The sequence below is a fragment of the Bubalus kerabau genome, chromosome 5 (assembly GCF_029407905.1).
Source record: "Bubalus kerabau isolate K-KA32 ecotype Philippines breed swamp buffalo chromosome 5, PCC_UOA_SB_1v2, whole genome shotgun sequence".
Taxonomy (NCBI): Eukaryota; Metazoa; Chordata; class Mammalia; order Artiodactyla; family Bovidae; genus Bubalus; species Bubalus kerabau.
This window is the reverse complement of record NC_073628.1, coordinates 107,402,921-107,416,031: the sequence shown is the minus strand read 5'-3', so window position 1 is coordinate 107,416,031 and position 13,111 is coordinate 107,402,921. Positions and strand designations below refer to the sequence as shown.

General features: G+C 43.5%; 1 protein-coding gene across 1 annotated transcript in view; it reads left to right on the top strand.

Moving 5' to 3' along the window:
• The window catches only part of KAZN (kazrin, periplakin interacting protein), a 1,028,616-nt gene that overhangs the window by 701,001 nt on the left and 314,504 nt on the right, over positions 1 to 13,111 (top strand). The window lies entirely within an intron of this gene.

Sequence of the window (13,111 nt, the reverse complement as noted above, 5' to 3'; positions counted from 1 at the left end):
CTAACTCTGTGCAACCCTTTGGACTGGAGCCCACCAGGCTCCTCTGTCCATGGGATTCTCCAGGCAGGAATTTTGGAGTTCGTTACCATGCCCTCCTCCAGGGGATCTTCCCTACCCAGAGATCGAACCTGCGTCTCTTACACCCCCTGCACTGACAGGAGGTATTTAGAGGGATTTACAACTAGTACCACCGGGGAAGCCCGGATACTAAGGATATGTGTGCAAAGTGAACATAGATTATTCAGCACAGTGCCTGGCACACTGTGAGCACCAAACAGTGACTGTACACAGTTTTCCTTTTGGCATTTTAGGAATGAAATGTATAGCAGATGATCCCCAGTCAGGAATGGATTGAATCCTGCTCTCTTCTACTGACTGAGGTAGATACAAATAAAATTCTGTTAATAAAGTTCAGAGAAAAGGGAAAAAATTTCAGAAGACCCAGTGTTCTGGAAAAGCCAGAGCGCTCCAGCAGGCCTGAGGCACAGTTAGAAGAGCCCAGAAGATGCTGGCGGGGCCAGGGTGGGGTGGGGCTGACGTGGGGTGGGGCGAAGGAGCCTGGGAGTAAATAATGCACATTAAAAGTCATATACCTCAGTTTCAAGTGCTAAGAAATCACACCCCCCATTTTAAAGACTTTTTGACTCCCAGATTTTAAAATGAATCATTGGGTTTTCTAAGCACAGGGTCAACTTGAGAAGAGAATGTTTACAACTATGAACATCTGTGCCGAGGCAGCCTTTACGATCGTAGGATCTGAATGCAAACTGAACAGCCGTAAATTGCCCTAATTTATAACAGCGTATGAAGAGGCTGGAAACTGGGAGGTGATGGGTGCAAACAGGAGGTGGGCTCCTCTGTCTGCAGACAGATTCAAGGCTGGGTGGCAATGACAAGGCTATTCATTTCCCAATCATCGTTTGTTTCTTTAAAACCCATCAAGAGAGCAAGTTTTCAATCTGTGAGCCTCACTTTCTTCATCTATTGAATAAAACAGCCCCACTTCCCAGTGTTCTGAGAATTAACAAGAAAACAATGCATGAAGAACACTTAGCACAGATCCTAGCACCACACGTGCTCAATAAATGTAAGCTTTGTTATGTTTTAACTTCATATGAACTCTATCCCCAGTAATAAAAAATCTTCAATAATTGTTCATTCACATGCAGGCGGAGCTCCAGGGCCATGCTGAGTACCTTCCAGCCATGGCTGTACCATTTCTAGTTCTGTGTCTGAGCAAGTCTCTTCACCTCCCTGAGCCTTGGTGTCCTCATCTGTAAAGTGGGCGTTAAGAATGGAGTCAGCTACACAGGTCTGTTGTAAAGGGTTACAGTTGCCTGGCGCATTTAAAGAATGCTCTATATGCATTTGCTATTATTAGCATCAATTATTATTAGTTGGAACTAGGAGTTGTTTGCAAGGCTGAAAATGAGACTTCCACCCTCTTTAGGCAAAGTAAATATATTTACCTAAAGTGAGCGGCTGCTCATTCATGGTTCTTAGTGGCTCATTGAGACGCGGCTCCTTTGCAAACGTGGACCACAGTGAAAGTGTGTTCCCTCCTCCGAGTAATTGAAGAGGCTTATAAAAGCAATAATAAATATACCTAGGTTTCCAAGGAGACAATTATCTAATTAGGTCTTTCCTTTAATCAAAGGAGTCCAAATTTAGGAACTCCCTGAATGTTTCCTGATTAAGGGCATGTGCAATTTCCCTGAGTTGCCGGAGGAACCCCAGAGTGGAGGCATCCCCCCAGCTTTGCCACAAATACAGTCATTACAGACAATGGCAGAAGGCCTGGTAACATCTTCAGAAGGGCGAGTTTTTCCTGACAGCCCTGCTAAACTTGGTTTGCTGGTGACCCTCTTCTCTCTGGCAGTCCCATCAGAGAGAGGCAACACCAATGGGTCTCAGTTCTCTGGACTGCAGCTTCTCAGAGGACCTAGTGGGGCTGCTGGTAGAGCCAGCGTGGAAAAGAGAAAATTGCTGCCCTTACAGTGCACAGCCTTAAAATGCACAGCGTAGCCCCGGCTCAGATGGGCTGTAACATGTCAGGATGTGATGAAGCTGATATTTGGAATTTGCTACTGAACATAGTCCCTGCAGAATGCCATTTCCGGCACCTAATACCTGTCTGGGGAAAGATCAGAACATTTAGTTTTAATCTTAAAGGTCACGCAGGAATTCACCCTAATAATGGAGCCCCAAGCCAGGCAGAAAGACCAGTGAAAGCTCATCAACAGGAGCTCCTCTGTCAGATTGAGCCAGCACCATGAGGAAGAGCCCATGTGCAGAGCACTGATAAAGACCACTGGCCTTTTCAAGGTGACCCTGAGAAGGCAGGTGTAGTTGGACCTCTTTCTACCCCAGAACATCCTTTCTGCAAAATCCAGACCCACGAATGCCTACCTTCATGCATTTATTGAAAAAAAATTGTATCTGTGTGCCAGGTCCTGAGCTAGAAAAGTTTGAGATAAGACTTGAAAGGGACACTTTTTGTCCTTGAAGAGAGAATTGGCAAACCATGGAAAAAGAAAAATTACTAAAAAATGATCCAACTGCTGTCAGTCTGAGTGTAATGGGAAAAGCACTGTGGCTTGCCTAAAGAAGTCAGGGAAGGCTTCATGGAGGAGGTGGGTCTGAGCTGAGTCCTGGCTGACCAGTAGACATTTTCTGGCAAGTAGGCATGGGGAGGGGTTCCTGGCAGAGAGAAAGGCCTAGAAGCATGAGAGACCTGGCCTCTGTGGGGAGGGTAACAGGAGTGGAGGGGCGTGTCTCCAATGCAGGAGACACAAGTTTGATCCTGGATCTGGGAAGATCTCCTGGAGAAGGAAATGGCAACCCACTCCAGTATTCTTGATGAGTCTGGAGCCAGTCAGAGTTCAGTTCAAGAAATAGAACCAGGATGATATCTATATTAAGAGATTTATCAGAAGGCAGCACATTTATTGCAAGGCAAGTCTGAATCTGAAGGACAGGCTGGAATTCTGGAGTACAGGGTAAAGCTGTTGCCTTAGCAGAATTTCATCAAGGAAGCCTTGGCTCTGCTCTTAAAGCCTTTCAACTGATCATTTCAGACCCCCTTAGATTATCTAGGATACTCTCTTTTACTTAAAGTCAACTCATTATGGACTGTAATCACACCTATAAAATACCTTCACAGCAACACCTAGGTGATGGTATAACTGGAGACTGGAGACTAGCCACATTGGCATATAACAAGGGCCATCACAGAAGGGCTCTGGGGAGGCGCACGCTTCCTGCAGCACCTCCTCCTCTCTCCCTGCATGAACGATGAGGCACAACAAGCAGCATCTAGTCACGCAAGTGACCACTCCTGCACCAGTTCAGTTCAGTTCAGTCGCTCAGTCGTGTCTGACTCTTTGCGACCCCATGAACTGCAGCACGCCAGGCCTCCCTGTCCATCACCAACTCCCGGAGTTCACCCAGACCCACGTCCATCGAGTTAGTGATGCCATCCAGCCATCTCATCCTCTGTCATCCCCTTCTCCTCCTGCCCCCAATCCCTCCCAGCATCAGAGTCTCTCCAATGAGTCAAATCTTCACATGAGGTGGCCAAAATACTGGAGTTTAAGCTTCAGCATCATTCCTTCAAAGAAATCCCAGGGCTGATCTCCTTCAGAATGGACTGGTTGGATCTCCTTGCAGTCCAAGGGACTCTCAAGAGTCTTCTCCAGCACCACAGTTCAAAAGCATCAATTCTTCGGCGCTCAGCCTTCTTCACAGTCCAACTCTCACATCCATACGTGACCACAGGAAAAACCATAGCCTTGACTAGACGAACCTTTGTTGACAAAGTAATGTCTCTGCTTTTGAATATGCTATCTAGGTTGGTCATAACTTTGCTTCCAAGGAGTAAGTGTCTTTTAATTTCATGGCTGCAGTCACCATCTGCAGTGATTTTGGAGCCCAGGAAAATAAAGTCTGACACTGTTTCCACTGTTTCCCCATCTATTTCCCATGAAGTGATGGGACCAGATGCCATGATCTTCATTTTCTGAATGTTGAGCTTTAAGCCAACTTTTTCACTCTCCACTTTCACTTTCATCAAGAGGCTTTTTAGTTCCTCTGCACTTTCTGCCATAAGGGTGGTGTCATCTGCATATCTGAGGTTATTGATATTTCTCCCGGCAATCTTGATTCCAGCTTGTGCTTCTTCCAGCCCAGCGTCAGGAGAAGTCTGCAGATTAAAGAAGGACAGTTCTGGGGCTGGCGGGAATATATGCAGCTGCTGTTCTGGAGTGCTGTCAGCAAGCCCACAGACAGCCTCTTCAGGCAACTAACTAAATGGACATAGTTCTAGAAATCTAATACATCTTGATTTCAAGCCCAACTTGACTGCTTACATGAAGTATAGCTGACTTCAATGTTGTGTTAGTTTCAGGTGTATAGCAAAGTGATTCTGTTTTATATATAACTGTAGTTATATATATATAGTTATTTATATATAACTATAGTTACATAACTATATATAAAGTTATATATATATAGTTATATGTTTATATTCAGTTATATGTTTATATTGTTATATATTTATATTCGGTTTTATACATATTCAGATATATATATATATGTATGTGTATTTACATATTTGCAGCCTCATGGACTGTAACCCACCAGGCTCCTCTGTCCATGAGATTTCCCAGGCAAGAATACTAGAGTGGGTTGCCATTTCCTACTCCAGGGGATCTTCCCAACCCAGGGATCAAACCCGTGTTTCTTGCATCTCCCACATTGGCATGCGGATTCTTTACCTCTAGTGCCACCTGGGAAAGCCCCATATATATGTATGCATATATATATTGTTTTTCAGATTCTTCCCCTTTATAAGTTATAAGATACTGAATTCTCTGTGCTATACAGTAGGACCTTGGTGTTTATCTATTTTATATATACTAGTGTGTATCTGTTGATTCCAAACTCTTAATTTATCTCCCCAACATGCAGCCCTTTTAGTAACCGTACGTTTGTTTTCTATGCCTGTGAGTCTGTCTCTGTTTTGTAAACCAGTTCATTTGTGTCATCTTTTTGATTCCATATATAAGTGAGATCATATATGTCTTTCTCTGACTTACTTCACTTAGTGATGCTATGTAGGTCCATCCATGTTGCTACATTTTTTAAAAATCTATAAAATAAGATAATACCTTAGAGGTACATTAGTAGGTTAAGAAGCAAACATTAGTCAAGTTTGTTGTTGCTGTTCAGTTGTTCAGTCATGTCTGACTCTTGGTGACACCATAGACAGTTCAATTGCTCAGTCGTGTGTGATTCTTTGCGCCCCAAAGATTGTAGCATGCCGGGCTTGTCTTTCCATGAGGATTTCCAGGCACCAATACTGGAGTGGATTGCCAATACTGGTTTCCTTCTCCAGGAGACCTTCCCAGATCTGGGACTGAACCCATGTCTTCTGCATTGGCAGGCAGATTCTTTGCCAGTGAGCCACCAGGGAAGCTCAGTCAAGCTTATAGAAAGTACTTAATAAGAGGTGGTGAAAGTTAACTAAGATTCATCTGGCTACAAGTAACAGGGACCACTATGAGCTAAATTAAGTAAAAGAAGAATGCATGGGAGGAATATTAGTGTGTCTCATGAAATCCTGAGGCTTGGACAGCCAAGCCTCAGGACACTGGGAAGCAGGACAGTCCCATGGACCTCCATAACTAGGCTTTTTTGACCCTCCCTTGGATACTCTGCCATTAACCAGACTCAGCACTCAACAGGCACCAGGCTCAGTGCCTCTCAGTTCAAATTTTTGAGAGAAAGAACCTCACTGGATGGCTTGGGTCAGATGTTCACCTAGGATCCAATCAGCTATGGCCTAAGGATGGTGCCATTGAGGACAAATATGGCTGCCACGTCTTAGCCTGTGGACACATGGACACCTCAAGAAAGGTCCATTCTTCTGGCATTAGAGAAAGTTGCCACACCTCCTCAGTGGGGGCTCCATAGTGCTCCCTACCCTCAGTGACCTTCCTGCCTTGACCTTAACCAATACCTTCTCATCTTTTCTCCATCTGCCCCACTGCAGACCTTATGGTCAACTCTCTGTTTATATGGCCCAGGACAAGTTATTTACCCTCTCTAAGCCTCAATCTCCTCATCTCCAATATGAAAATATTACCTATCTTATAGAAGTGTTGAGAAGATTAAACAATATACACTGGCTCTTCGCTCTTAAAAGTGATTGTTATTGTTTTCATTGTTGTCATTTAATTGTAGTTAGTATAGTAGTATCGGAGAAGGCAATGGCACCCCACTCCAGTACTTTTGCCTGGAAGATCCCATGGGCGGAGGAGCCTGGTAGACTGCAGTCCATGGGGTTGCTACAGTCGGACACGACTGAGCGACTTCACTTTCACTTTTCACTTTCATGCATTGGAGAAGGAAATGGCAACCCACTCCAGTGTTCTTGCCTGGAGAATCCCAGGGACGGGGGAGCCTCGTGGGCTGCTATCTCTGGGGTCGCACAGAGTCGGACACGACTGAAGCGACTTAGCAGCAGCAGCAGCAGTATAGTAGTAGCAATTACTGAGCTTAGAAAAAATTAATAGCATAGGGCACTGTAAAGAGGTAGAAGACTTGTTTTTGTTGTTGTTGTTCAGTCGCCAAGTTGTGTCGGACTCCAGCTATATCTGGATTGCAACCCCTCCCTGCCACTTAGTGTCTATGCAACATGTTACTCAGCATCTCTGAACTTTTGTCTTCGTTTGCAGAATGAGAGTAGTATAGAAACCTTGCAGGGTCCTTATATGGGTCCAGTGACATCCCTATGCATAGTGTGCTTAGCAAAATGCCTAGGATATAGTAGATGCTCAACAAAAGGGAACGCTTATCATTATTATAATTCTTATTGGGACATCCCTGATGGCCCAATGGTTAAGAATTCACCTTGCAGTGCAGGGAACATAGGTTCTAAGATCCCACATGTTGCAGAGCAGTTAAGCCCACACCACAACTAGAGTCTGTGTGCCTCAACAAAAGATCCTATATGCTGCAACTATGAACCAATACAGCCAAATAAATTAATTAATTATAATTTTTGCTATTAAACCACTTAGTCAAATAAGGTCCTACACAGCATAACTCCCCAACTTCATCTTACAACAGTCTAAATCTGATGTCCTTTCGAAATCTGATGTCATTTGTATCTTGGGCACCTGCAGTACTGGCTGATGGTTATTAACAATTCTGACTCATTTGCCTTCTCCCATTGGTGACTCTATGGTGAATGTTTTCTGAGCTGGACAGCATTGTCACTGGCTTCAAGGATCTTTGTCGTTTGGGGAATGGCAGTGCGATTTTTGCATATGGGACTGAAGTGATCCGTTCTTCACCAGAATTGGAGTTAACTTGGGGCACACACTTCCTCGATCGTGTGTCCTCTGGGAACACAGAGCTGAAACCCCACGCTGAGCCAAACTAGGCATGGTGATTTGGAACCTTGAGTAGATGGCAAGAAAATTTAGCTCAAATAAGGACCCCCTGTAAGCACACTTCATTTTCATCTGTGTGTAACAGCGGAAGCCACTGCCCTGCATCTAAAGAACCTGATGCCTGTCTTTAAAATGCGCTCACTCGCTCTCTTTCCCGACTCACTAAATCAGGATAAAGGAAAAAATACTTTTGTGTACAGCGGTGCCTGAACAATTTGCACACCCTGTAATTCTCACATAACCCTGGCACTCTCCCCTGCGCTCCTACAAGATGTTTAAGAGGAAGAAGTTGTGCTGACACTTCGTATTGTAACGGCGTTTTTGGCCTGTGGAAATGTGCCCTGGTGAATGTTCTAGTAAACAGTGAAGCACCGTCAGAAGTGCTGCGAAATTACCCATTTCAGAGCTAACGCACGGCATACATTTAGGCATAAGAGTCAACATTTGGAATCATGTTCTGCTTTTTAATTTCCAACTCTTGACTTCAGCATCTCTAGACTTAGACTGAATTAGGCATGCTTTGTGGACGTCCTTCACCACCCTTCCCAGGAGGCAGTATTGCCCAGTAACTAAACTCATAGGCTTGGAGCTCTGATTTTCTGGGTCTGTCTTATTGTGAGTACTTTCTACCCATGTGACCTTGGATGTATTAATATCAATATATGTATTAACACATATATTGTACTTGGCCGGTAGTAAGGAATGTTTTACATGCTTTACCTATATTGACTCTTCTAATCCTGAGATTTACAACACTTGGGAGTAGGTGTTTTTCTTATAATTCCCATATTATAACTAGAAAGCCAAGGCATAGCTGATAATTTGCCCAAAGTCAAGATGTAGTCACAACCAAGCTGGCATTTGAATCAGAGTTCTTGCCTCTGGAATCCCTGTTATTACCTAGTGTGTTTGACTTAATCTCTTGGAGTGTCATCTTCCCCATCCATAAAATGACAGGAGTACTAATACTTGCTTCTGGGATTGTTGTAATGATTAAATGTTTTGAGTCCAAGCAGGCGAAATGCTTAAGGGCTTCCCAGGTGGCCCAGTGGTAAAGAATCTGCCTACCAATGCAGGGTCCATAGGAGACTTGGGTTGGATCCTTGAGTTGGGAAGATCCCCTGGAGGAGGGCATAGCCACCCACTCCAATATTCTTGCCTGGATAATCCAGTAGACAGGGGAGCCTGAGGGCTACAGTCCAGGGGATCACAGAGGGTCGGATGCAACTTGAGCAACTGAGCACACATGCATGCACAGGTCAAATGCTTGGTATGATACCTGGAACACGGGTCAATTAATGTTGACTGTTCTGCAATTAACAGTTGCTTTGTAGGGCCTCTGCCTTGAACTCCCAGGGTTCTTTGGGAACCTTTCACTGACACCTCTGAAGCCATGCCTCACCATAGCCCTGTTAACTGGCATCATTCTGAAAGGCCCAGAGCTGTTAGAGGCTGGAGAGAGACAGGAATCCACAGTCCAGGAAAGAGATGCTGAGACCTGACCAGGGCAGTGGACGTGGGAAACATGAGGGGAACTAATTCTGTAGAAGCATCATTATTATTACCTGTGATTCAACATTTTTGAAGGATCAGCTGGAGTGAGCACCGTGTCAGTGGCCGCAGAAGAAAACCAAGTCAATCAGCAGTGAAACCTTTGCCTTTGTGCAGGACCCGCTATGTAGTTTGCAGGTCCGTGCAAAATGAAAACACGGGACTCTGTGTGCAAAAAGTACTAAGAATTTCAAGATGGCTACAGCAGAGCATTAAACCAAGTATGCAGTGCTTTTAAGCGTGGGGTCCACGGCAGCTGTACAGGTTGTGTAGCTCAGAAAGCCATCCCTGCCTCTGTCACCATCCTCACCCTCACCCCAACCCCAGGAGCCAGAGGTGGGCCAGCTGTGGCTCCCAGGCCTCCAGCCTCATCGGTTCATCTGCTTGGTTAGTCTCAGATTTCTCCCAGCCGAAAGACAAGTGTGTGACAGGTAGAAAAAGGTAGTTTGGACTCCAACAGGAGTGGGGCATGGAAGAGAAATCTTTAGCTGATATGTACTGTGATTAACCACAGACCCTAAGGGGTGCCCCAGGGAAGCCAGGATGGGTAAATGGAATTCTTGAGGTGGCAGCTCACAGAATCTTCCGGAACAGTCACTGTCCGAGAAGACTGATGCAGCACAAATGCTCAGAAGGTTTTCTTTGCCCTACATCAGGCTGTTAGAGTGATGAGGCATGAGTTGCAGTCACCTGTCTGCATGAATAAAAGATGCACAGAGAATGGTAAGTGCTGAGAGCACCAGGCATGAAGGGCCCCGTTAAGGCATGCAATGCAGAGGCCTGGCCACCAGGACTCTGCTGCTCTCCCCTGCCAAGCCAGAGATGGCTTTCCCCCCTCACAAATGCATCACCTTTAAGATGCTTAAGGAGGTCAAGCGTAAGAAGGGAGGCAGTGTGAGCTGAGGCGTGTGGACAGGCACCTCTGCCCAGCACACCCCATGCCTGGGATGCTGCCGCCAGAATCCCCTGGGTTTACAAATGCCATCATCTTATCTTAATGGGTTACTCTTAACTTCCTACAGTGCCTTCCCAGGAACACTCTAGATTATCTGGCTCTTTTCTAGCAGAGTCCTGGAGGTATGGAACACAGACAGGCTAGTTTGACATTTTTTTTAATATCTTGACTGCACCACACGACGTGGGAATCTTAGTTCTCCAACCAGGAATTGAACCTGCGCCCCTTGCATTGGCAGCGCTGTCTTAACCACTGGACCACCAGGGAAGTCCCACAGACAGATGAGTTTAGATATGGGGATGAGAGTCTTACATGTCAGCAGCACTCATGGTTCATTGGTTCCTTCATTCCTTCTCTCATCTGATATTCACTGAGCCTCTTCTGGGGCAAAATGCAGGCCAACGCTGAGGGCCTTGAGGGCAGAGGATTGCCAGGAGGACACCTCAAAGCAAACCATGTCTGCCTCACACTATTTCAAACCAGAAACACCCTGAAGGCAAGGAAGGACACTCCTAAAACAGACCAAGATCACTCCACTCCCACCCGCTAGTAAGTGCAGCCCTACTTCTTTCCAGACCTACCTTCTGCTGCTGCCCTACACACAGCCTGCTGTGCAGGCAGATTAAAACAGTGTGTAGGCCCATTTTTTGATTGGGTCATTTATTTTTCTGGAGTTGAGCTGTAGGAGTTGCTTGTATATTCTCGAGATTAGTTGTTTGTCAGTTGCTTCATCTGCTATTATCTTCTCCCATTCTGAAGGCTGTCTTTTCACCTTGCTAATAGTTTCCTTTGATGTGCAGAAGCTTTTAAGGTTAATTAGGTCCCGTTTGTTTATTTTTGCTTTTATTTCCAATATTCTGGGAGGTGGGTCATAGAGGATCCTGCTGTGATGTATGTCAGAGAGTGTTTTGCCTATGTTCTCCTCTAGGAGTTTTATAGTTTCTGGTCTTACATTGAGATCTTTAATCCATTTTGAGTTTATTTTTGTGTATGGTGTTAGAAAGTGTTCTAGTTTCATTCTTTTACAAGTGGTTGACCAGATTTCCCAGCACCACTTGTTAAAGAGATTGTCTTTAATCCATTGTATATTCTTGCCTCCTTTGTCAAAGATAAGGTGTCCATATGTGCGTGGATTTATCTCTGGGCTTTCTATTTTGTTCCATTGATCTATATTTCTGTCTTTGTGCCAGTACCATACTGTCTTGATAACTGTGGCTTTGTAGTAGAGCCTGAAGTCAGGTAGGTTGATTCCTCCAGTTCCATTCTTCTTTCTCAAGATCGCTTTGGCTATTCGAGGTTTTTTGTATTTCCATACAAATTGTGAAATTATTTGTTCTAGCTCTGTGAAGAATGCTGTTGGTAGCTTGATAGGGATTGCACTGAATCTATAGATTGCTTTGGGTAGTGTACTCATTTTCACTATATTGATTCTTCCAATCCATGAACATGGTATATTTCTCCATCTGTTAGTGTCCTCTTTGATTTCTTTCACCAGTGTTTTATAGTTTTCTATATATAGGTCTTTAGTTTCTTTAGGTAGATATATTCCTAAGTATTTTATTCTTTCCGTTGCAATGGTGAATGGAATTGTTTCCTTAATTTCTCTTTCTGTTTTCTCATTATTAGTGTATAGGAATGCAAGGGATTTCTGTGTGTTGATTTTATATCCTGCAACTTTACTATAGTCATTGATTAGTTCTAGTAATTTTCTGGTGGAGTCTTTAGGGTTTTCTATGTAGAGGATCATGTCATCTGCAAACAGTGAGAGCTTTACTTCTTCTTTTCCAATTTGGATTCCTTTTATTTCTTTTTCTGCTCTGATTGCTGTGGCCAAAACTTCCAAAACTATGTTGAATAGTAATGGTGAAAGTGGGCACCCTTGTCTTGTTCCTGACTTTAGAGGAAATGCTTTCAATTTTTCACCATTGAGGATAATGTTTGCTGTGGGTTTGTCATATATAGCTTTTATTATGTTGAGGTATGTTCCTTCTATTCCTGCTTTCTGGAGAGTTTTTATCATAAATGGATGTTGAATTTTGTCAAAGGCTTTCTCTGCATCTATTGAGATAATCATATGGTTTTTATTTTTCAATTTGTTAATGTGGTGTATTACATTGATTGATTTGCGGATATTGAAGAATCCTTGCATCCCTGGGATAAAGCCCACTTGGTCATGGTGTATGATCTTTTTAATGTGTTGTTGGATTCTGATTGCTAGAATTTTGTTAAGGATTTTTGCATCTGTGTTCATCAGTGATATTGGCCTGTAGTTTTCTTTTTTTGTGGGATCTTTGTCAGGTTTTGGTATTAGGGTGATGGTGGCCTCATAGAATGAGTTTGGAAGTTTACCATCCTCTGCAACTTTCTGGAAGAGTTTGAGCAGGATAGGTGTTAGCTCTTCTCTAAATTTTTGGTAGAATTCAGCCGTGAAGCCGTCTGGACCTGGGCTTTTGTTTGCTGGAAGATTTTTGATTACAGTTTCAATTTCCGTGCTTGTGATGGGTCTGTTAAGATTTTCTATTTCTTCCTGGTTGCGTTTTGGAAAGTTGTACTTTTCTAAGAATTTGTCCATTTCTTCCACGTTGTCCATTTTATTGGCATATAATTGTTGATAGTACTCTCTTATGATCCTTTGTATTTCTGTGTTGTCTGTTGTGATCTCTCCATTTTCATTTCTAATTTTATTGATTTGATTTTTCTCCCTTTGTTTCTTGATGAGTCTGGCTAATGGTTTGTCAATTTTATTTATCCTTTCAAAGAACCAGCTTTTGGGTTTGTTGATTTTTGCTATGATCTCTTTTGTTTCTTTTGCATTTATTTCTGCTCTAAGTTTTAAGATTTCTTTCCTTCTACTAACCCTGGGGTTCTTCATTTCTTCCTTTTCTAGTTGCTTTAGGTGTAGAGTTAGGTTATTTATTTGACTTTTTTTCTTGTTTCTTGAGGTGTGCCTGTATTGCTATGAACTTTCCCCTTAGGACTGCTTTTACCATGTCCCACAGGTTTTGGGTTGTTGTGTTTTCATTTTCATTCATTTCTATGCAAACTTTGTTTTCTTTTTTGATTTCTTCTGTGATTTGTTGGTTATTCAGCAGCGTGTTGTTCAGCCTCCATATGTTGGAATTTTTAATAATTTTTCTCCTGTAATTGA